Source organism: Nuphar pumila, chromosome 5, assembly GCF_984573655.1.
Source record: "Nuphar pumila chromosome 5, dmNupPumi1.hap1.1, whole genome shotgun sequence".
Taxonomy (NCBI): Eukaryota; Viridiplantae; Streptophyta; class Magnoliopsida; order Nymphaeales; family Nymphaeaceae; genus Nuphar; species Nuphar pumila.
This window is the reverse complement of record NC_143253.1, coordinates 101,191,935-101,216,500: the sequence shown is the minus strand read 5'-3', so window position 1 is coordinate 101,216,500 and position 24,566 is coordinate 101,191,935. Positions and strand designations below refer to the sequence as shown.

General features: G+C 36.8%; 1 protein-coding gene across 1 annotated transcript in view; it reads left to right on the top strand.

The window, feature by feature from the left end:
• The window catches only part of LOC149837927 (uncharacterized), a 45,191-nt gene extending 21,858 nt beyond the window's left edge, over positions 1-23,333 (top strand). The window contains exon 7 of the mRNA XM_090006272.1: positions 23,066-23,333. The gene's annotated coding sequence lies outside the window, so the exon portion shown is untranslated. The remainder of the gene's footprint in view (positions 1-23,065) is intronic.
• Positions 23,334-24,566: the final 1,233 nt, after the last annotated feature.

The window sequence follows — 24,566 nt, the reverse complement described above, 5'->3', positions numbered from 1 at the left end:
GATTCACAAATTTTGCTATATGCATTGAGTCTTGGACTCTTGGCTGATTCATGTACTGATTCGTTAAATTTGATTTGATGGGCATATTCTGATAAGAATAAATAGAACTAGTCTGCAGTTCTTTTTAGATTGGATTTATCAAGCTTCTACCTATTTGTGATTTCCTGGGTTAAATTAAATCTGTGGTGTTTCAAGTTTCAACTGTCATGTTTGTTTGAGATTTAGTTTGATTAAACTTGAATTTTAAGGCTTGATGCTTTCCTCTGTATTCATTACGGGTGTTAATGCTATTAGAAAAAGGAAATCTGATTGGTTTCATAGTTCTGAAATTTAGATTGTGACTGCCAAGCTGTTGAGGAGATCATATTGTCTGGATTATTTTAAGAAATGAGCATGATTAATTTATGTGCGCTGACACTGAAGTTGTTTAGTAAACCCCACGGTATTTTACGGGAATTCGATTGCAAGGGGCGTTCATGGTTCACTTTGAGTCTTTTTTTTTCCTTTTGTTTTCGCATTCCACTCTCCATCTTTTGCTGTTAATAATAGTTTTTTTAAAGTGTTCTAAAATGATTCCTATACTTTTATGATGCAGGTATATTTGCCTGTTCTTTGCTTCATTAATGACCATCACAAGCTATGATCACGATAATTATGATGACGATGATGATTCTTTGTACAATTTGGAGCATGAATCGTCTAGTGGTGTTGGGAAGGACAATGCAAGAAAGGGCAAGACCAAGAGGTCTTCTGATTGTCCATATGAGTTTGAGGACAAAAATGAAAATTGTTTTGATGAGGAAGATGAAGAAGAATATGACTACTATTATGAAGATGAACAAGATGATGAACCACCTAGCATGCATAAAACAACAGTGCTATGGCGTCATGTATTGAAACAAAAGAAGAGTGGGCAAGGAAAGCAAGGTGGAACCCAGGTTTTTATGTGCAGGTACTGCAAAAATATTTATCATGAGTCATATACTCGAGTTTTTGCACATCTCATGGGATCTTTAAAGGGACAAAGTGTTGGGATTGCCTTTTGCCGTGTAGTTGCAAAAAATGCAGAATTGACAAAAAAAATTAAGAGGCAAGTTCGCAGAGTGGAAGTTTCATCAAGTGCATTTGAGTTGAGGAGATCAAGAATTGATAATCCGAAGAAGCCTATTAGTATGACTACATCTAGTGGAAGCCGAAAAACAGTTGATATTCATGATACCTTTAAAAAGGTAGAAAGAGATGATGTAGATCACAAAATTATCAGATTTTTGTGTGCAAATGACATACCTTTCAATGTGCTTCGATCACCATATTGGGAAGAGATGATATCTGCAGTTAGTAAAGTGCCTGGATATAAACCCCCATCATATGAAAAAGCACGAACAACGTTGCTTGACAGTGAGAAAGAGTGTGTGGACAGAGAGTTAAATGAATTTCGAGAAAAGTTTGAGGAGTTTGGAGTTTCCATTGTCTCAGATGGTTGGACAAATTTCAAGAACAAACACTTGATAAATATACTTGCCTCAAACTATTTTGGCTCTATGTTTTTATATGCAAGCGATTTTTCTAATGTGCTACAGTCAGATGCAAACATTGCTGACTTTTTAAAGACGAGATTTAGACTTGTGGGCCCTTCTAATGTAGTGCAAGTGATTACAGACAATGCAGCAAATTGCAAGTTAGCAGGTGAAGAGTTAAAACAAACGTATAAGTATATTTTTTGGTCACCTTGTGTTGTGCACACACTTAATTTGATCTTTAAGGATTTGGCACATGAGTTTCATTGGTTGGGGGAAACATATTTGCAGAGTAAAGAAATTGTGAAGTACATTACAAATCATTCAAAGGCACTAGCAATCTTTAGAAGCAATGAAAAATTAGAGTTAATAAAGATTGCAAAAACAATGTTTGCTTCACATTATACTACTTTGAAGCGCTTGCTTGATGTGAGGGAGAGCTTGAGGCTCACAGTAGATAGATGGAGTGAGTGGAAGCAATCATGCACGGATGAAACTATGAAAAAAAGGGCTGTTACAACAGAAACAACTGTTCTTGACGAAGAATATTGGGATTCTGTACGTTTAACATTATTGATTACAAAACCCATATATAAGATGATTAAATTTTGTGATCAGGAAGGCCCTATAATTGGTGAAGTGTACGAAGGCATGGACAACATGTTAGGGGAAATCAAAGACAATCTAAAAGGACAACCAGATTTGTATGAAAAGATTCATAAGATTGTCTCAAATAGATGAGATAGAATGAATGTGCCTTTCCATAGTCTAGCGCACATGCTTACTCTAAAAAATTACGAGTCGGAGTATCTCAAGATCCCAGCAGCAGGAGGGGTCAAACGAGTTTCTCCTGGTAAAAATTTTATTCTATCTATTTAATAAAGTTTAAAGTTTAACGATTTAATTATTTTATTATTTTATTTGCATTTTCTTGTTATAGTTATTAAATTTTTTTTTTTGCAGAAAAGGATAATGATATCTTAGACGATGCAATGCTTGCGCTTGAAGTGATATCTGTTGGAAATGAAGAGCTATCTACACTTTATAAGTCACAACTTATGGCTTTTGCATCAAGAAGTGAAAGATTTAGCCGAAATGCAGCAAGAATAGATGCACTGAATCCTACAATGTCGGTGCTTAATTGGTGGTGTTTTTATGGTGGTGATACACCTGAGTTGAGAGCATTAGCCATTAAGGTTTTATCTCAACCTATTAGCACATCTTCTGCAGAAAGAGTATGGAACACCTATAGTTATATTCACAATGTTAAAAGAAATAGGCTCAATGAAGATCGTGTTGATACCTTAGTGTATATTCATTCCAATCTTCGATTAATTGACAAGTATAAATAAATTATGTTGTACTTTTGTTTTGGCATTTTTTTTCTTTTTTTTTATCATTGATTATTTATTACCATTCATATTTTATATTTTTGTTATAAAAAGGTGCAACAATCACTACAAAGAAGGTCCTAGTCGAAAATGAGATATCAATCCAGAATTTCCTATTGTAGAAGAAAATACGTCGAGATTAGAGGACATGCGTTGGAGAGATTTAGATGATAGTGCACAACAATCAAATACTATTTCCAAATTCAAACCGAAAGATGCACAAACAAGAGCTCCATTACCTCCAATAATATACAAGAGCGACCATCAGTTCCTCATGGTCGGATTGATCGTTTCTTTAGCAGGAGACCTAGGCAAGGTATGCTGATATTGTGTTTTTTATATTTTAAATTATAATTTTTGTACATTTTAATTTTTTAACGTATTCATTATAGGAAATGAAGGAAAGAGCAGAAGACATGGTTGTGGAGGACAAAACACACGTGATGATGCAGAAAGTTCGCGATCTATTGCTGACTTGAAGGGGAAGAGAAAAATGACAGATTAATGCACTCTTGAATTATTAATTATTTTTTTGATGATGTAGTTGGAGTAATCCAACTTAAAAACTTTTATGTTACTTTTTTGTCATGGTCTTGTAATATTTTGTTGGTTTGATATGTACTTTTATTTTGAATCTTGCATGATAAAGTGAAGTAGTGGATTATGTTAATTTTAATTTTAGAGTTTAGAATTTTGTAGCTTATAATTTACAGTTTAGAAATTTATAGATTAAAAATGTAACCATATCTCTATGTAATCTTTGAGTTTATTGATTTCTCATTTTCTATGTTGCAGAGATGACAAGATTTACAACAATCACAACATCAAATAACAAGTCATTTGATTCTTTCATTGAAAAAGGTACACTTTTTGATCAAATTTAATTGTTTTCTTAATGCATTATTTAGTGCTTGCATGCATTTGTTAAATGGTTGCAACAAGAATGCGAATTATGATCTTCTCTTGACGTATGAATTTTTAAATGCTTGACAGTTGCAATATGATGCATTTGTTAGATAATTACAACTTATATTATTTATTGTTTTAGATACATGTTTTATTTTGTTAATAATGACATAAATATTATTTTTTGATAAAATAAAAATATATAATATTATAATTATATTTTCGCTTCTCTTTCGATTCTTATTCGCTTCCCTTTTGCTTCTCACTCGAATCCTATGTCGCTTTCTTTTTCGCTTCTTAGGTCGCTTCCGAGACGCTTCCTAGGTCTCTTCCGAGACACTTCTTCGGTCGCTTCCGAGACGCTTCCTGATTCGCTCCTAAGTCGTCTCGCACTTCCCGCTTCCTAAAATTTTAGAAGTGCCTCGCTTCCCGCTTCCGCTTCCCGTATCGCTTCCCGCTCCCGCTTCCTCGACTGACAACTCTGGTATAAACTTCTTCAACTAGGTTTTCATTATGAAAAGCATTTTTGACATTCATTTGAAATATAGGCCATTTTCGAACAAAGGCTAATGCTACTAAAGTTCGAACAATGGTCATTTTAGCGACTGAAGCAAAGGTTTCTTCTTAATCTATGCTATATTCTTAAGAATATCCCTTGGCAACTAATCTGGCTTTATATTTTTCAAGAGTTCCATTACTCTTTGTTTTAATTTTGTATACCCACCTACAACCTATAGGTTTCTTTCCTTTTGGTATATCTTAAATGGTCCAAGTATTATTCTTTTCTAAAGCTTCTAAATTTATTCTCATGGCTTCTACTCATTCAGAATGTTCTTTAGCTTGAGTATAGGTTGAAGGTTCCACATATGAATGATGTAATGCAATAAGTGCCTTGTATTTTGGAGAAAAAAAATCATAAGACATGTACTTTCCAAGTGGTTTGGAAATCCTAGATGACCTTCTAGTATGAACTTCAGGTTCAATATATTTCTCCTATGCCTACAATACTGTAAATAATCTTTGTTCCTATGAGGTTGCTCTTCAGTAATTATATCATCATGACTATTATTAAGATCAATTCATCTATTATATCAAGACCACTATCCAGATTACATTCATAATCACATTTTTCATGACTTGAACTTAAATCAAATAAAAAGGAATACTCATCAACTTCCTTCACCTTTTAAAAGTCAAAGAGGCTTTCTTTTTTTAAGGTCACATTACTTGAAACATAATTTTTTAATTTTTAGGATCAAAGCACTTGTAGCCTTTTTGGTTATCTGCATAACCCAAAAAGTCACAAGGAATAACATGAGGGGAGAGTTTATTATTTTTTTTAGTAAAAACAAAATATTTGCACCAAAAAATTCTTAGTCTAGCATAATCAGGAGATACTTTAAAGAGTTTTTCAACTGGTGTTATATTTTGTAATGAAGAAGACATTCTATTCATGAGATACATAACAGTTAGAGCTGCATCAACCCAAAATTCTTTTGGCACTTGATTTGCTATTAGTAGAGTTATGGTTGTTTTCATAATATGTTTGTGTTTTGGTTTAGCCAATCCATTTTGTTGTGGTGTATGAGGGCAAGATCTTTGACGTGTGATACCATAAAAATTTAGATAATCTTTAAATTCTTTTGATAAAAATTTTCCCTGAATCTGTGCAGAAAATAAAAATATCCTTTTCAAACTTATTTTTGACCAAGTTGTGAAAGATTTGAAAATGTGAGAAGACTTCATATTTATGTTTGAAAAAGTAGATCTAAGTATACTTAGAAAAATCATCAACAAAAATCACATAGTATGCATATCCCCCCTTTGATATAACTGGTGTTGGCCCCCAAACATCTGAATGTATTAGCTCAAGCGGTTTAGAAGAAAAAAAAGTTCTTTCATGAAATGATAATCTCTTTATTTTTCCAAGAATACAGTGTTTACACATAAAATTTTCAGTTACAATTTTTTTTTTTAAATTTGGAAAGTGTTAATTTTGGATACATTAGGATGACCAAGTCATTTATGCCATATATCTAACTATAATTTCTTAACATTATAACAAAAGACATCCTTGAGTATTTTAAAAAAATCCATGTAATAGAGACCTCTATCTCTATGGCCTTTTCCAATCAGCTTCCCTGACTAGCGATCCTGTATCCAACATCCATCAGAAGAAAATGTGACATTATATCCATGGTCAGATATTTGTGAAACTGATAAGAGATTTAAATTTAATTTGAAAATATATCTAACTTTTGGAATGGTAAATTTTTTAGAGTTTTGTAAAATCTTTTCAAAATTTCTTATTCTTTCTATTTCAAGAGATACACCATCGATTGAAAAAACATTTGACATGCTTGAGTTGGTATGACATTCAAATAAAATTTTACTATTAGGAGTTATATTAAATGAAGCACCAGAATCAAGAAGCCAAGGAGTTTTACTAGGACCAGAGAAGGATGAAACTGCTATTCCAGTTGAGGCTTCATTTAAAGAAGATACCCCTTTGAGAAGTGGTTGGAGAATCTCCATAAGTTGTGACATTGATACGGGTGCATCATTTGTTTCTTGTGAAGACCCAACTAAAGCTATCTTCTTTTCCTCCCTTCTAAACTTTGGGCATTGAGGTTTAGTGTGCCAGGCTTCATGACCGTTATAACAAATAAATTTTTTTGTCATAATCATTGCCTTGTTTCCAATAAGGCTTGTTATCATGCTCATTTCCTTGTTTCGAATGAGGTGGCTTGTAGGGGTTCATGTAGTTTTCAAGTCTAGAGACGATCAAAACAAAGGCGTTTTCATTTTTTAAAGAGTTCCCTTTTAGCCTATTCTCTTCCTTATTCATTTCTTCAATAGTGTCAATAATAGACTATACTTTTCCCTCTATGAAAAAGAACGAATTTGGTGCTTTCAAACTTCAGTCTCAAGCCATTTATAAATTGATAGAAATGTTCTGCATCAAGTTGCTTTTGCTGGAGCTCTATATCTTCCGCGCAATGCTACTTAGGCTCAAGAATAGATAATTCTATTCAAAGTTTGGACAATTCATTGTAGTATTCCCTAATACTTTTGTCTTTTTGAGTCATTGTCTGAACTTTATTTTGAAGATTGCACACATGAGCAATATCCTTAAGAGAATACATATTCTTAAGGCATTCCTAAGCTTTGTTAGCATGCTTAAAATTTGCGAGACTAGAGCATTTTTTAATATCCATGCTATTGATTAACCAAGACATGATCTTGGCATGCCCCATTCTTCACTATTTTCACTTTTTTTCATAAGTGGCTAGTGCCTTAGTCTTCTCACCATCCGCAAGAGACACTTCTTTTTTGTTCTCAATTTTTGTGAGGACTAGTTTAGGATCCATATCAGAACCATCAATTAATCCCCATAATTCTTTTCCCCATAAGTGATGCTTCATTATTAAATACCACATTACAAAATTAGTATCATTGAGTTTCATGAGTACGAAGGTGACTTTCTTATTGTCACCCATCCTTATAAAGTAGAGAGAAAGAGAAGAAAAGAGAAAAAAAAACTAGATAATAGATGAGAAATGAACTATGTCATAGGGATTCGGCCAACCAGGTGCCACACCCGCGTCGACGCGACACGATACGGGTGCACATGCGAGTGCGACACTCGGTGCGGTCAACTGGGTGCGGGACCGCACTCAGGGTCATTTATGTTCAATTTTTGGACCTTAAAAAAAACACGACCGATAAAATGGGTTGAGGAGAGGAGGATTAGGGCAATTTTTTTGCCCTAATCCTCCCTTCCTTTCCTCCTGAAGCCGACGCCAGTGACGACCCGACCCTGACGCCGACGATGACCTCTCCACCCGACTTCTCCTCCTGAAGCCGGCGGCAACCTCTCCCCCTCAGGTACTCTCTCTCATTCGCTCTGTCTCTCTTCTCTTCGTCTCTCACTCTCAATTTCTCTCTCCCACTAACGCTCTCTCTTCTCTCACTCTCTCCATCTCTCACTTACTCTCGCTCTCTCTATCTCTCTCACTCTTAATCTCTATGTCTCTCACTATCGCTCTCTCTTCTCTCTCTCTCTGTCTCTTACTTACTCTCACTCGCTCTCTCTATCTCTCTTCTCTCGCTCAATCTCACTCCCTCTGCCTCTCTCTCTTCCCTGCTAGGATTTGACGAGGCGGGTGGCGCGGTCGATGCAAACGCTGAGGTTACCGGTGACCTTGGGGTCGAGGCTACTGGTGACCTTGGGGTTTAGGGTTCTAGCGCAGGGTGGGGTCAACATGTCTGGTTTATCCGGACCTGACCCGTATTAAGGGTCCAGGTACGATGATAAATAAGACCCCGTTAAGACTAAGGTTTCAGGCGCAAATGTGAGATTAATACATAGATCCGAGTATAGTTTGTGAAATTTTATATCAGACCCACCTGAGTTTTGATTTTTTATGACAAAGTTTTGTTGTGATATAGAATGTTAATTTTAATTGGATCTCTTTAGAAACCCATTTAAACATAAAACTAAAGCTGCCTAATTTAATGCATGTTAAGTGAAAAAATATGTTTGCACTTTGCATAATGCAGACTCTACACTTATATATATTTTTTATAATCCCATGCTTAGGAGTGTTCACTTTGCATTAATGATTAATGTTATTATTATATATTTTTCTCGTACCTTTCGGTATTTATTTATATGTATTACTACTATAGTTTTTAGAACTTATTGTATATGTTATTGACCTTTCACTGAATATTATAAATCTTGATTTTGTGTATAATTGATTTTAATATAATTTTTTTTGTGTTTTCAGGACAAAAATGATGGATAAAGAGAAAGGACTTGCATCATCCTCATCCTCACATGTGAGTTCTACTGCTAGTGTTGCTAATAGTTGTAGTAAGAGTGATGATGGGGGCCACTATGGGTACATGTAGATAAGCTTGCAAAAACTGGAGGAGGTGGTGAAAACAAGAGATTTCGATGCAAGCTCTGTGAAAGAGATTTTGTTGGGTCTTACACAAGAGTTAAGACTCATTTGTTGAAGATACCAAGATATGGTATTTCAGGATGCAGAAGAGTTAATGAAGCAATATGAAAACAATAAAAGAAAATACAAGAAGAATATGAGAAGCGGAAGACAATGAGTGATTCTTGTGCAACTAGTGTGCCATTTTTAAGCCACCAAGAAGATGCTAAAAAAAGAAAAAGAAAAGTGGATGTAGGAGGTAGAGGAACGATACAAGCAACATTAAATACATATGAAAGGGAGGAGATTGATAAAAAAGTAGGGAGATATTTTTATTCTAGTTCACTCTCATTTAATGCAGTTAGAAATCCTTATTGGAAGGATTTAGTTACTTCTTTATCCAATTGTAATTTAAGTGTTTATGTACTTCAAAGCTCAGAAAAACTACGAACCACACTTCTTGCAGAAGAGAGGGCAAATGTTGAGAGATTGTTAGAGATTAAAAAATATTCATGGGAGCAAAATGGAGTTTCCATTGTTTCTGATGGGTGAACAGATATTCAAAGGTATCTACTAATCAATTTCATTGCTTTTTCACTTAGTGACCCAGTATTCTTGAAAGTAGTTGATGCATTGGGGAATATAAAAATACTGAGTATTTGAAAGGGTTGTTTATAGAAGTAATAAAAGAAGTGGGTGATCAGAAAGTAGTACAAATCATTATAGACGATGCTTCAGTTTGTAAAAGTGCAACATTGAGTTTGGAAAGTGAGTATCCTCATATTTTTTGGACTCCATGTGTAGCACACAACTTGAATCTGGCCCTCGAGAGCATCTGCAATTCAAAAAAAGAAAAAGAAAATTCACTAGCGTATGCTTTATGTTCATGGATTGAGGAATCAGAAAAAAATATCAAAAGCATTAGAAATTTTGTTATCAACCATCATCATGCTAATGCTATATTTAATAGGCATTCTGACTTGAAATTGTTTAAGGTCGTTGAAACACGTTTTGTGTCCATCACTGTGATGGTGAAGAAGATTAAAGAAGTGAAGAACGCTTTGGTTAGCATGGTGACTGATGAGAATTGAACATTTTATCGTGCTGATGATGTCAAGGCTCAAGAAATTAAGAAATTCATTGTTGATGATGAGTTTTGGGGCAGAGTCGTATATTTTCTTCAATTTACGCAACCTATTTGGGAAATGTTGAGAGAAGTTGATAATGATGAGCTCATGCTTCACAAAGTTTATGAAATATGGGATACTATAATTGAAAAAATACAAGTTGTAGTTTTCAAATATGAAGATATTTTTTTTTGCATTAGATGATTCAGAAATTTTTAGTCATATTCATTCAGTTTTAGTTAGAAGATGAAATAAGAGCAACACTCCTTTGCATTTCATGACACATTCTCTTAATCCAAAATATTATGCAAAAAAGTGGCTGGAAGGTGGTATTGGTCATATCTCTCTAAATTTAGACCCAAAGCTATCAAGGCATAGAAATATATGTATGACAAGACTTTATCTAAAATTACATATTCTAAATCAAGTCATACAAGAGTTTGAAAACATCTTCGAGATTATATGAACATGCATTACTCGCGAGAGAGGAGGATAATATAGATCCTATTACATGGTGGTCAACATTTGGATTAGAAACACCTCTTATACAACGTCTTCATTGAGATTGCTATCTTAGCCTGCTAGTTCATCCTATTGTGAAAGAAATTGGAGCACATATTCTCAAATACACAACATGAAGAGAAACAAACTCACCAGCAAGCATGGAGAGGATTTAGTATATGTTCATTCAAATATTTGACTACTTTCTCGAACAATGATGAATATAGGTAGTAATTTGCTCTCTTAGTTATTTCACTATTTCTTAGTTTTTTTATTTAAATATACTTGTATTTAACATTTTCAAATTGTTTAAAATTTTTAATAATGCAGACAAAAATTATCCAAATTTTGGGATGTAAACCCAGAAGAGTGTGACTTAGAGGGAGAGTATGATTTCAACATTATAAATGTAAAAGTATCTCCAACAAGATACCAAGAACAATATTATAATATTCTTGAAAACAAATGTGCGCACACACGCACAACAAAAACACTTGTGCACAAAGAGCACAATACAAACTCACAAATACGTAAATGTGAACCCAAAAGTCATAAGCTTCAGTAAAACGAGCTTAGGCTATAATCCCGAAGCCATAAACATTACAAAGGGGAGTTATACAATGCAAGAGGCCTTGGAGGGGCCAACAAGTAGACGTTGGAGCCCCTCCAACGGTCACAATTGTGACCGTTGGAAGGGCCCAACGTCTACGTGGTTGGGCCCCCCAAGGCAAGTCAAAGTAAAAAAGAAAAAAAAGAAAAGAAAAAAGAAAAAAAATGAAATTACATGCATATTCGAAATGTGAATATGCGTAAAAATAAATGAAATACCTAAACTACCCCTACAACTAATATTAAGAAAAATACATATTTTATATATATAATAAGTACTATATATACATATACATATATATAGTATATGTATATATAGTACTTATTATATATATATAAAATATGTATTGTATTACATGATTGAGATACATAATTTAACACCCCCCTCAAACTTAGGGCAGGATGATCGAGAGTTTGCCAAGAAGAAAGTTGAATCGCGGAGCATAAAATGCTTTGGTGAAGAAATCAGCCAACTGATATTCTGACGTGACATATGGAAGGTCAACGACTCCTTTGAGATACACCTCACGAACATAGTGACAGTCCATCTCGATGTGTTTAGTCCGCTCATGGAAGGTGTGATTTTTTGCAATGTAGATTGCACTTTTGTTGTCACAGCACAGCTTGGTGGGCCCTTCTATTGTGATCCCCATGTCTTCTAGCAAATGATGGATCCATACAATTTTCATTGTAGTAGTTGCCATGACACGATATTCAGCTTCAGTTGAGGAAAGCGATACTTTTTGTTGCTTCTTGCACCTCCACGAAATAAGTGAGTCTCCTAAGAACACACAGAAACCAGTGGTGGAGTGACGGTTATTTGGGTCGCTTCCCCAATCAGAGTCAGTATAAGCAATTAATTTTAAATCAGAAGAGGAGGATAGAAAAACTCTCTTATTTAGAGTACCCTTAATGTATCTTACTACTCGCAAGACAACACTCATGTGGACTGATGTTGGTGCATGCTGAAACTGGCTTGCAATATGCACTGCATGAGAGATATCTAGTCTGGTAATACTCAGATACATCAAGGATCCTACAAGCTGTCGGTAGGAGATAGGATCTGAAAGAGGAACACCATCATCAATTTTCATTTTAGCTCCCACTATAGCAGGAGTTTCACAAACCTTTTCATTTGTAATGCCTGACCTGTCAATGATATCAGAAGCAAGCTTAGTTTGAGATAAAAAGTATCCTCTATGAGAGTAAGCTACTTCAATGCCCAAAAAATAAGTTAGAAAACCCAAGTCAGACATTTCAAATTTATCTTTTAAAATTGACTTTATAATCTTAACCCCATTAGAATCACTTCCGGTAATGAGCATATCATCCACATACAACAACAAAATCACAATCCCGACATTGGATTTTCTAACAAACAAAGCAGTGTTAGTAAAGCAAGAAGAAAGACCATTTTCCAACATCACAGAGTTAAATCTATCATGCCAAGCCTTAGGGACTTGTTTTAGGCCATAGAGTGCTTTCTTAAGACAAAACACTTTCCCTTTGGGAGTCTCCATTTCAGGTGGAGCATCCATATAAACTTCCTCATTTAAATCGCCATTCAGGAAGCCATTCTTAACATCCATTTGATAGATGTTCCAATTGTTAATGGATGCAACAGTGATGAGACATCAAACAGTGACCATTTGGGCCACAGGTGCAAAAGTTTCTTCATAGTCAATCTTATACTCTTGACTATAACCCTTGGCAACTAATCGAGCTTTATATCTCTCAAGAGATCCATCGCTCTTAATTTTAACCTTAAAAACTCATTTATACCCTATTGTTTTCTTACCCTTAGGAAGATCTTGAAATTCTCATGTCTTAGCCTTTTTCAGAGCTCTAAGTTTATTCTCCATCGCAACTATCCATTCAGGACTTTTACTAGCTTCCGCAAAGTTTTTATATTCTACATAAGAATGAATAACATTAAGACAAACTCTATATCTGGGTGAAAAAGAGTCATACGATATGAACCTAGATGGAGCTTTTCTGTGTCTTTCGGTTCTACGAAGATTTTCCTCTCCATGAGGAACAATCTGACTATCATCATATCTTTCAAGAGCACTTCTAAAGGTGCTTCTATCTCTATGAATATAGGTGATAGGATCTCTAGATGGTCCTTCATTGATAGGTTGGTGTGAGGAGATTTCCTTAATATCAATATCACTTGAGTCATTCTGATTTGACTCATCATCACTAGAATCATCATCTTTGGCTGATAGTTCAAATAAAAAAGAATAGTCAACATTTTCATTATGTGATTCAGAACTTTCAAAACCACTAAGATTTTCCAAAAAACTCACATTTCTGGAAACATATAGTTTGTCATTTTTAATGTCATAACACCGAAAACCCTTATGAGTTTCTGAATACCCAAGAAAGGCACAAGGGATGACCTTTGGGGAAAGCTTATCATTTCTATCTGTAAGGACAAAGCACTTACATCCAAACACCCTTAACCTGCTATAATCAGGTTCTTTTTCATATAACTTTTCAAAAGGAGAAATTTTACTCAATTTTTTCGATGGAAGTCTCTTTATGAGATATACTGAGGTAAGGGCGGCCTCAGCCCAGAGTTTCTTTAGAATGTTTTGCGAAATTATACCTATGCTTCCGTTCGGCTAACCCATTTTGTTGTGGGGTTTTTGGACAACATTTCTGATGGAGAATACCATAACTTTCAAGATAACTCTTGAATTCATTTGAAAGATATTCACCACCAGTGTCAGACCTAAGAATTTTTAAACTTCCATTAAGTTGATTTAAAATCATCATATGAAAAGTTTTAAATGTTGAAAAAACTTCATGTTTATGTTTAAGAAAATATATCCAACAAAACCTAGTGTAATCATCCACGAAAATAACATAATACGAGAATCCTCCTTTAGATATCACAGGAGTGAGACCCCATACATCGGAATGAACAATTTCAAAGGGTTTTGTTGAAAACATGGATCTTTGAGAAAAAGGTAGACTTTTCATTTTCCCAAGAATACAATCATTACAAACAAAATTTCCTTTACAAAGATGTTTAACAAAAGGCAAATAAGAGATTTTAACAATGTTGGGATGTCCCAATCTCTTATGCTATACATGCATATCTTTGTTTTGAAAAACATTACAAAATTGATTCTTGGGGACTTGAAGAAAGTCAATGTAGCCTCTCCTAGAGCCTTCCCCAATCAATCTCCCGGACTGGCGATATTGAATCCAACATTTATCAGAAGTGAATTTTACATCGCAACCATGATCCGAGAGTGGAGAGACCGAAACTAAATTTAAATTTAGTTTAGGTACAAGACAAATTTTGGGGATAAAAAAATCTTGTTTTTCAAAATTTCATATTTCTTTAATTTCAAGAGGTGTTTCATCCGCCATTGAGACAAAAGATGGAAGAGGATTTTTAGAAAATTCGGAAAGGGAACAAACACTTGGGGTCATATGGAAAGATGCGCCGGAATCTAAAAGCCAAGATATCTTACCAGAAGGAGAAGAGGTAGACATAGCGGCTTCGAAAGTTCCTCCCTTGAGGAAAGGTTGCAAAGCTTTTACAATTTGATGAAGAGAAAGTGACCCATTTGATGTTGATGGTCGTTCCTCCGATTGAGATGTCATGTCCATAGCAAGAATTTTCTTCCATTTAGGGCATATAGGTTTAATGTGCCCCGGTTCTTTAGAAAAATAACATGTAAGCTTGCTATAGTCTTTCTTCACTCCTTGACCACTTGAGTTTTGATTCTTGAAGTGAGGAGGCTTGTAGGTCTTTAAATTACTCCCCGGTCTTGATACGGTATTAGCAGCTTCATTTTCTTCAATGTGAGGAGTAGCAAGAACACTTGGATGGTTCTTGCTAATTCTCATGTGAGTCTCTTCCCCACTAAGTTTAGTAATTATATCTTCAAGAGAAAGGGAAGTGAAAGCGGATAAAAGGGAAGACCGGATTTGTTCAAATTCAGGCCTAAGCCCATTCAAAAAATTGAAGAACCTATGTTCTTCCAATTGTTTGTGGCGAAGCTCTATTGCTTCTCCACTCCATTTTGGTTCGAGCATAGCAACCTCGTCTCAAATAGAAGAGAGCTCGGCAAAGTACTCTCTTATAGACATTTCCTCTTGTTGAAGTGTTAGCGCCCTCTTTTGAAGATAATATTTATGGGATAAATCTCTAGACGTGTACATCTTCTCAAGATATTCCCAAGTTTGAGAGGCCTTCTTGAATTTGATGATGTTTGCATTGATTCTTGTTTCTACGGAGGAAAAAATCTAAGAGAGGATTTTAAAATTCCTCATTTCCCATTCCTTATGCTTTTTTGAATACTCTTCAAGAGCTTTGGTTCTTTCTTCTCCATCGAGAATTTTGATTTCACCCCCATTAACAATGATAATTTTTTGTTCCGGTTCGGGGATTGTCCTTTGCACATAACCCCATAGACCCTTCCCCTTTATGTGAGCCTCCATGTTCCTGACCCAAACATGATAGTTAGATCCATTTAGCTTAAAGCCGAGAGCAAAATGACTCTTTTTCACCCATTAAGGAGTAAAGAGAGAGGGAGAAGTACGCACCAAAACAAGATTTTAAGGTCTTACTTGCAGAAGAATCTTCCAAAATATTTGAGAAGCAAGCTCCACCACTTCAATCTTCAAATATCCGAAGGCACGCTTTTAGAGGCACTCGAAAAACAAATAAATCCACGATCCTTTATCACTAACGTGGCTCTGATACCATGAAAAAGTATCTCCAACAAGATACCAAGAACAATATTATAATATTCTTGGAAACAAATGTGAGCACAGACGCACAAGAAGAACACTTGCACAAAGAGCACAATACAAACTCACAAATGCGCAAATGCGAACCCAAAAGTCATAAGCTTCACTAAAACGAGCTTGGGCTATAATCCCAAAGCCATAAACATTACAAAGGGGAGTTATACAATGCAAGAGGCCTTGGAGGGGCCAACAAGTAGACGTTGGAGCCCCTCCAACGGTCACAATTGTGACCAGTCAAAAAGAAAAAAAAAAGAAAAGACAAGAAAAGAAAAAAGAAAAAAAATGAAATTACATGCATATTCAAAATGTGAATATGCGTAAAAATAAAGAAAATACCTAAACTACCCTTATGGCTAATATTGAGAAAAATACATATTTTATATATATAGAATAAGTACTATATATACATATACATATATATGTATATATGTATAAGAGTGAGGGAATCCTCAGTCCTGTCTAATTCAACACCCAAAAAATATCTGAGGTCCCCGAGATCTTTCATTTTGAAGTGTTGTTCTAACACTTCTTTGATTTGGACGATATGAGAGGAAGTATTTCCCGTGAGAACAATGTCATCCACATATATCAATAACCAAGTAGTGATCCCTCCTTTGTGATAGATAAAAAGAGAATGATCAAGAGCACTCTTCTGAAAACCAGCTTCTTGAATGTGAAGGGAGAACCTTTCAAACCATGAACGAGAAGCCTGTTTTAACCCATATAATGACTTGTGCAACTTGCATACCCATAGATTAGAATCATTAGTAGCATATCCTGGTGGCTGTTCCATGTAGACGTCCTCTTTGAGGAAACCATGAAGAAAAGCATTTTTGACATCAAGTTGATGTAATGACCATCCAAAAGTAACAGCAAGAGAGAGAATAACTCGAATGGTACTCATCTTAACAACAGGGCTGAAAGTCTCATCATAATCTTCCCCATGTTGTTGAGTGAAACCTCTAGCCACAAGACGAGCTTTATACCTATCAATACTGCCATCTGGTTTATATTTGATTTTATAAACCCATTTAGACCCAACAACATTCTTATCCCTTGGCCGTGGAACGACTTCCCATGTTTGACATTCATTCAAGGCTTCCATTTCTTCATTCATGGCTTTAATCCAACGGGAATTTTGAGAGGCCTGAGAATAACACTTTGGTTCAGTCTGTTTATGCAAACTGGTCATAAAAAGCTGAAAATCCAAAGTGAAAGTGGTATAGCTTATCCATCTATCCACGGGATGTCTCGCTCGAGTGGACCTTCGTGGATGAGAAGGAACAATAACAGAATCAGTAGTAGAGGCAGGAGTGCGACGAGAATAAACCAAGCCAAAAAATCTGTCTAAAGGAGGATCAGCCATCTGAGTATCAGACATGTCTGCTTCAATGTGAGTACTATCCATCTGGGCATCAGATATTTCTGCTTCAATGTGAGTACTGTCAGGAGGGGCTGGAAAAGTGGTCGGTTGAATCCCATCGCCTAAGATATTAGCACATAACCATGGATCATATAGTCTGGACGTTGAATCATGAATAGCCTTGGAAGAAGTGTGAAACTGCAATCTGAGTTCATCAAAAACAACATGTCTTGAAATATGTATACGGCCTGTTAGGGGATTATAGCACCTATAGCCTCGATAATGGTCTGCATAGCCCACAAACTGACACATTATAGCCCGAGCCTGAAGTTTGTTCCGGAGGCTGGAATCAACATGAACATAGCAAATGCATCCAAAAACCCGAAGCTCATCATACTTAGGATGCTCATGATTCAAAAGAAAGAAAGGAGATTTCCCTGCGAGAAGAGCTAAAGGCAATCGATTTATAACATAAACGGCCGTGTGAAATGCCTCAGTCCATAGAGTCATAGGGAGATCAGTGTCATGGAGCATGCTTAAGGCAGTCTCTACAATGTGTCGGTGCTTGCGTTCTGCAATGCCATTTTGCTGTGGTGTGTGTGGACAAGATATCTGTCTAGTGATGCCATGATTCAGCAAGTATTCAGTAAATTCAGATGATAAATATTCACCACCACCATCACATTGAAAATGCACTATGTTGGATGAAAATTTATTTTGGATGAGGGCATGAAATTGGCTAAACAAACGGAACACTTCAGATTTGTGTTTTATGAAGTGTATCCATGTATAGCGAGAAAAAGAATCAACAAAAATGACATAGTATCTACTGCCGGAAGGAGATGAGACAGGAGCTGGTCCCCAAACATCAGAGTAAATCGTTTCAAACAATTTAGAAGCTCTTTTATTGATGGAATTAAAAGGAAGGGCATGACTCTTACAAAGTTGACAGCTTGAGCACATGCCTGACTCACTAACAGGTCTCAGACTGGATTTGTGCAACAATCCATTATTAACAAGGCTAGAAATAAAAGAATGACTACAATGGCCTAATCGATTATGCCAAATGGACGGCATATCAATTTGAGTCAAATTGACTTCATTCGGACTGATAGGAAAAGAAACAGATGAACTGGACTTGGACACTGGAGGAGCTTCTTTGAGGACGTACATGTTGCCTTCACGAATTCCTTCAGCGAATATCGTCTTGGTGAGAGGATCCTTGACAAAAACAGAGGAAGGAGTGAATTCAACTGATGTGGAAGAGTCATCAATGAGTTTAGATACTGAAATAATGTTTTTCTTGACATTAGGGACGACTAAAACATTGTGTAAAGGAAGAGAAGTATGCGGCAAAGAAACATATGCATTACCAATGTGAGTAATTTTGTGGTGAGTGCCATCACCTGTAACTACAGAACCTTTTGCTAAATATGGAGATGCACTAGAGAGTTTACCTGCATCATCAGTCACATGGGCGGCAGCAACAGAATCCACATACCAGACACCATCATCATTTTGCTTGAGATTCAGATTAGAAATAACTGTCATTAAGAGTTGTTGTGCATCGGGCGTGAATGAGGAGGAAGACGCTCTAGAAATGATAGAGGGGGTTGGCCTGTGATCACGTCGACCTCCCTTAGCTTTGTTCTGAGGATTGTGCCAACATTCAGATTTAACATGTCCTCTCTTGTTGCAATAGAAACATGTAGGGATACGCTTTGGCATGTTAACAAGAGTGCTGCCCTGAGGAGTAGGAAGAATACCCTTTCCTTGTCCGGATGTATGAGCCCAAGTATGTGCACGCTGTCCTGACACACCATGTGTAGAAGTAACTAAAATACTGGGCGAAGTAGAAATGGAAGCATCATGCCTGTGAACTCTACTAGCCTCATGCTGGATCAATTTTGCCTTTAAGTCTTCAAAAGAGGGTAAGACAGGGAGAACCTCCAGAGCAGTGCAAAATATATCAAACTCCGACCCTAGACCACTAAGAGCCTGCTGAACTTTATCCTTGTCTGAAATAGGATGGCCAATAACAACAAGTTGATCGCTTACATTTTTAATCTCATAGAGATACTCAAGTACAGATCTGGAGCCTCTATTTATGCTTTGAAATTGACGCTTCAATTGAAGATATCTAGCTTCTGAAACTTGAGAGTATGTATTTGCAAGCGTATTCCATAGTTGAAAAGCTGAGATATCATCATCTATACCTGCAAGCACTTCTTCAGAGAGGGTAGAAGTAATATAAGCAACTAAAGCCTGATCATGTGCCATCCATACGGCATATGCTGGATTAGGGATATTATCTGTAGCAGTCACCGAACTAGTAGCATCCTTTGTTTCACCCAAAATCAATTCAGGCGGGGCTGGAGTAGAGCCATCAATATGACCATATAAACAATGGCTCTTAATGAAAGGGACTATCTGACGTTTCCACGTCAAATAGTTGGAATGGGTTAACTTTTGGGAGATGAGTTGGGAGAGAAAACTCGAAGAGAGGGTGGACATGATTATGCTGATATAATATTTGTGTTTCCAAAGGTACTCGGCTGAAGGATCAGGCACTCGGCTGAAGAATGAAGATTAAACTCAGCAGATCGTGGCCTGGTTGACAGGCGTGATGAAGAAGGCAGACGTAACTCAGCAGTTCGTCGATCGTGGCTGGAGAAGACTCGCTCGTGGCTGGAGAAACAGGCGTCGATCGTGGGTTGCTCTGATACCATGAAAGAATCTGAATAGGGCTTCAAGATAGTGCGCCTTCAAGCTTTGGAGAATAGCCTTCAATCTGAAAATACAAAATAAAGAGAAGAGAGGAGAGGGGGAGAAGAGGAGGATGCCAAATGAAAAGTAGGGCACGTTAAAAGTATCGTGACCCTCTCTTAATAAGATATATATAGGATCTAACACTACTGAACAAAATACATGAAAAAATATACAGAATTACAAGTATGCCACCGCCCAAGCATGGGGAAAGCATACGCTCGGATATGGATCCAATATCGGATCCATATCCGATACAAATACAATTCTAACATTCTAACAAAGAGTAGTAGTATGCGCACACCACCACGAATACACGAGCACTTGAATCTCAAGAAATTTTTTCTTTTTCTTACGAGCATGGAAAAGAGACAATACGCAATCCTCAAGAGTCAAGAGCGAACCTTGCTCTGATACCATGTAAAGAAACGGAAGCTACCAACAAGATCCACTACAATGCTAAAGTGAACACACCAAAAGCCACAAATGGGCTCACTCACGAAACCCACACAAGGGGCAAAACAAGGAGCTAAAATAAATAAAATTTTATTGATAACCTTTATGCAAGAATCATACATAAGAGAGGGGGTTTCACCCCTCTTAAACAATGGCTTACAAAAGACAGAGGAACCATAGAATAGTTGACTAGTCAACCTTTTGTTGACTAGTCAAAAGCCAACAAAGAAAAAATAAAAAACAACCTAACTAAACTAACATAGTTACTGTAAAGAAAGAGAAAAATATATATTTATATAAATAAATATACATAATATATATATATATATATATATATATATATATATATATAATTTTTAACTTATACTAACTTTAAACCAGTGTTGTTAAAAGCATGCCTTGAGGCACAAAAGGCGCGCCTCGCCTTGAAGCGAGGCCCTCTGTGCCTCAAGGTGCCAACTTGAGGCGTGAACAACAAAGAAGAAGAAGAAGTTATATTTTCAATTAATAATTCTTATATTTTTTAGTAAAAAAGAAGAAGAAATCATATTTTTCAGTTATATAATTAATTTTTTCAGTTTCTTAGTTACTTTTATATGTTAATCTCATATTGTTTAGTATTTATTTGAGATTTTCTATTTCTAATTGGTTGTTGCTTCATCAATAAAGCATTTTTTTATTTATTTGTATTTTTAGGTATTTTTTATAGTTTTTTTTAAGTTAAAAAAAAATTGGTCGCCTCAGTTTTTGGTGGAGTGCCTCGCTACGCCTCAACGCTTTTCACAACACTGCTTCAAACCCTTGACATGAGTCAAGAAAAGATAAAAGCACTTACCCTAAACGGTGATTGTTCAATATATGCAGCAGTTATAACGTTTCAGGCAAAATGTAAGTCACAATGATAACACGAAAAAAAAACCCAAATAAATTATACAAGAAAAGAATACCATCAAGATGTTCTAAGGATTTTGGTATTCAAGAAATAACATGTCAAATAAAATATAAATTCTCCACGATTGAATCACATCATGTGTAAAAAAACGGAAAACAAAATCTTTTGGAAAGGGTGTCAAGCATATCCAAACCTCAAAATGGAAACAAAATCTTTTGGAAAACAGGAAAAAAAATGAGGACTCCCCAGGTTGTGAAAAAACACCCGATTAACAATAAATCATAAGGGAAATTCAAAAACCACCAGAATACTTGAGTTAAACAATAAACCCTTAATCAACCCTGATTCATCTAGTGTGTTTAGCATCTCTCTCTCTCTCTCTCTCTCTCTAGAGAGAGAGAGAGAGAGAGAGCTGAAGATATTAGGCCCTCTTTTCTCGTTCTGCCCACGTAGGCCCCACAGTTTGAAGTGTTTTATGATAGATCTGAACCGTTAGATGTGTTTAGCATTTTGTGGGAATCTTAGTTGTCAAAGGCGGCACCTAGGTGGCCTAGGCACAGCCCCACTGCCGGGGCGATACGGTTTGGGTGGTGGGGCCCTACGTTTCCTCCTAGGGGCCGCCTAGGCAGGCAAAAGTTTTTTTTAAAGTCGTTGATTAATGTCAATGACTATAAAAGGGGGTCCCTTTTTCCCCTTTTTATTTGTATTTGCGCTCTCCTCTTTCTCGCATGCTAGGGCACGAAGAAGAAGACTATCCTCTAGGCCTCTACAGGTACGGGTACCTGTCTCTCTCTTTATGTCATTAGCTCATTTTGATCAGCTCAGTTTGTTGGCTTTTTATCGTGTTTTGATCAGACAGCCCTGGTGAATCCCTTATATGTTTAACTTTTTCCTATTCTGAAACCCTAACACGCCTCTCCCTCTTCCTTCTTGCCTGTTGTGGCCTCCGACGATGTCTGGCAACCGTCCAGCGATACCCAATGAACTCCAGTGACCATGCAGGCCTTCAGTGACGCCCAACACCCTACCCTTCTCTCTCTCTCTCTCCCTATCCCTCTGGCTGTCCCCTCCCACTGGCCGGCGACCACTCCGGAGATGGCAAGCACCACTCTTGGGTCGTCTCTGAAGGTGGAGGGTGTCGCTGGTAGCCACTGTGAGCGAGAGACATGGAGGGAGAGGGACAGGGGAGGGGTCGCTCAATAGATGTGGGCTTGCTAGACGGAGGTGTGGGTTCGTCGGACGGCAGCTGCACTATCGCCGGAGGTGCCGACTGTCACCAGAGGTGTGAGTCGTGAGAGAGAGAGAGATGAATGGGGTTGGGTTAGGGTAAAAGAAGGGTTTAAAAGGGATGTTTCTAGATCGTCTGATCATAAGATGATCAAGGGTCCAGAATCATTTAGTAGGTTTTGTAGGGAATCTCATTTCTCTGTGTGTGTGTGTATTATTATATATATATATATATATATATATATATACTTGCTCTATAATGTATTGGTAATTTGAAAATCCTGATCAGCTATAGAGGAACCTCCCACATCTGATCATCATCAAAGTGTGACGACTATTGCTGCTCTCATTTCTCCTCTCCTCAAAATTATTTAGTATGCTCAATGACAAGTAGAAAACCAAAGTGAGATGTGCAAATAAAAGTTTGTCTATGGCTGTTAGGCATTGATGTGTTTGATTAATCTATTTCCTATTTGTTATGTTAAAACTGATGCAAATGAAGTAGATAATTATGATACAAGAGATTAAGCATACATGATTTTCTTGCTCAAATTTGATTCAATTGATGTATTTTCATGTTCTTGGCAGGATTCTGAGTACATGTACATGCTCCTCTTTGTTCGTCACTTGTCTCATGGATTTTCTGGCATTGAATTATCATCTGGATTTGCAGCTGTGCTTAACCCAACTTTTTGAGGGCAGATCCTCTCTCTGTCCAGTTTGATCTGAAACGTGTAAAAGAATGAAATGCATGTAAACAGTAAGTGCTGTCAAGCAAATGACGATGGTGATTTACACAAATTATATTGATTTCTTCAACCTATCTCCAATGGAATAGTATTTTCTTTTACATCAATATGGGAAGAACACATGAATTTTTCATGCAGTATGTTTTTTTTTTTTTTGATATTTACGCGGAGAAACCGCTCCTAGGATCAGAGACCTAGCCGCTCTGGCTCTGCCTGCCATACCTACGATCACTGTCCTGGCATCATAAAACTCTGTGGGCTTACCCCTTGCCTCCATGGAGTCACCGCACTTTGGCTTGCGCAAGTGGTGGCACCCATGGGATTTGAACCTAGACCGCCTGCCTAGCGGCCTAAGCCCCATCCCACTAGGCCAAACCCCTTTGGGGCCCTTCTGTATGGACTTGAATGGAGGTATTGTAGCTTGAAATAATGCTTATGCATGCCATTTTCTTTGTCAGTGAAATCTTGTAGATATTATCATGCAGCATGAATTCCTGCAAATTCCATTTTGATTAGCCAAAGTTTCCATATGCCTACTGGTCCTGGTCTCAATATTGTTTCTAGGGTGCAACTTGTGAGGATACTTGGCTCAAAATATTTTCTATCTAGGTTTTAATCCACATCAATTCTAAGAAGGCTGAGGTTGAGTTTAGCACAATTATTTCTTTGGAACTCTTGGAATGATTCAATAAGGTAAATTGTGTTCATCAATCCTGATAGCGTTTACAAGTCGACACCTCATGATCCAGAACTTTAAATCTTTTTCCACTGGAGAGTTGATAATACTATCCTTTCTTTGCTTAAAATATAGGTTGGAAAAACATGATCCAAAGGTCAGTTTCTACTAAACTTAATACATAGATCACATATGGAGGGTCAGATGTGCAAAAAAACTGAAAAAATATCACATTTTTTGACTAACGGATTCCTTACCTATGAGGGTAGCAATATATAAATAAACAAATACGACGATATATGTTAAAACCTGGTTTGCCTAGTGCTAAGCTCGGATGGTTTCTCTGACCAATTACACCCGGATGTCCAACACATTACAGTTTCAAAATATCCCTGCCAGTCGGTACCGTTTGTTGTCCCGGATTTGGAATGGGAAGGAAGGTTTGGGGGGGGGGGGGGGGTTGAAAGGCCAGCTGGGGTTAGGCAGACCCCACCAGTTATTATTCAATAGTACCACTGGGGTTTTGAACCTGCAACGAGACGTGCACTGTCAACTCCTACCAACCACGTGGAGCCCCAATTGGCGGAGATGGGAGGGGATTTGGCAAGCCAAATCCCTTCAGCATCTCTGGATTCCAACTTAGTCATCATTCTTCCCATATCCC